This window comes from Papaver somniferum, unplaced genomic scaffold (assembly GCF_003573695.1).
Source record: "Papaver somniferum cultivar HN1 unplaced genomic scaffold, ASM357369v1 unplaced-scaffold_104, whole genome shotgun sequence".
Taxonomy (NCBI): Eukaryota; Viridiplantae; Streptophyta; class Magnoliopsida; order Ranunculales; family Papaveraceae; genus Papaver; species Papaver somniferum.
The window spans coordinates 468703-470605 of NW_020619270.1; positions in this window are offsets into that span (position 1 = coordinate 468703).

A 1903-nucleotide genomic window follows, 5' to 3' on the forward strand; every position below is an offset into this window, starting at 1 on the left:
TCTAAGTTTACTTGGACCAATGGTCAGGCCGGTGTTGGTAGAATTATTAGTAAGTTGGATCGTGCTATTATTAATGAACCTTGGTTGTCTAAGTTTTCGAATTGGCGGTGTAAATCTCTTCCTAGGGAAGTTTCTGATCATTCGATCTTATTGGTTTTCCTTTTTGTGATCCACGGCCTAGACGTGCTCCTTTTCGTATTCAGAAGATGTGGTTTTCTCATCCGGATTTTTTGAAGATGGTGGAGTTATCTTGGATGGCGCCGGTGTATGGTAATCATGGTTTTATATTTCCTTTCAAATTGAAGCGGTTGAAGGAGGCTATCAAGGTATGGAATCAATATGTTTTTGGCAATTTCAATGCTAGATTAAAGCAAGCAACTCTTAAGTTTGAGGTAGCTAGTAGAAATTCAGATGCTGATCCTTTTGATGTTTCTAAACTTAGTAATATGAAGGATGCTCTTGTTGAGGTTCAAGATATTCAAAGGCAGCAGAATATAATGTTAAAGCAAAAATCTAGAAATAAGTGGTTGTTGGAGGGTTCTAGTAACACTTCTTTCTTTCACAACTCTATTAAATTTCGTAGAAGTGCTAATACAATCTCGGAGCTTGTTGCTGAAGATGGGAGTACTATTATCGAGCCGGTTCATCTTAGTGCTCATGTGGTTTCTTATTATCAGGCTAAATTCAATGGTGAGGTTAGTCAGGTAAGTGAAACTCTTTTTGATTATGATCATGATTCTATTACTGTAGAAGAGTCGCATATGTTGGATGCTATTCCTACTTGTGATGAGATTAAACAGGCGGTTTTTGATTTGGGAGATGATAGTGCGCATGGTCCTGATTGTTTCTCGGGGTGTTTTTATAGACATTGTTGGGAGATTATTCATAGGGATCTGATTTTAGCGGTTACTTATTGCTGGTCTTCTAAAACCATTCCTAATGGGGTTAATTCTAGTCTTATTCTTTTGCTTACAAAGGTTAGGGGAGCTGCTAGTTTGAATAACTTTAGGCCGATTGGTTTAAGTAATTTCTTCTTTAAGATTTTTACTAAAATCTTGGCTACGAGGCTTGGTAGTGTGTTGGGTAAGTTGGTGTCTGAAGAGCAGGTGGCTTTCATGAAGGGAATGAATATTCATGAGAATATTAGTTTAGCTTCTGAGATGGTGAATGAATTGCACATTAAAAGGAAGGACGGTAATTTGGGATTGAAGCTTGATATCTCTCAGGCTTTTGATACTGTGATCTGGTCTTTTGTTCTTGAAGTTTTTAGAAGGTATGGTTTTTCTGAAGATTGTTGCTCTTGGATTTGGAAAATTCTGGAATCGGCGCGTATTTCTATTCTTCTTAATGGTAGTCCGGAGGGTTACTTCAAGATTAATAGGGGTTTACGGCAGGGAGATCCTCTTTCTCCTCTTATTTTTGTGTTGATTGAGGATGTGCTTAGCCGCAACATCACTAAACTCTTTCAGATTAAGGATATGTCTTGTATGGTAAAGCGTAAGGGTATTGCTCCAACTCATTTATTCTTTTCTGATGATATTATGATTTTTTGCAAGGGAAATATGAAGAGTGTGAAGAATTTGGTGAAACTTTTGGAGAGTTACCAGCAAGCCTCAGGTCAAAGGGTTTGTAGGGAGAAGAACAAGATTTACTTTGGTGGTGGGACTTTGAGTAGGCGCCGGACCATTGCTACCTTCTTGGGTATGGCAATTTCTAACTTTCCTGATAGGTATTTGGGAGTTAAGGTGATGTCGGGAGTGGTAAAGTATAGTCACATCAGCAACGTTGTTGATAAGTTGAAGGATCAACTTTCGGTTCTGAAAGGTAAGATGTTATCTTTTCAAGATAGAGTTGTGCTTGTTAAGAATGTTCTTTTGAGCTATTCCATTCATAACATGGCTGT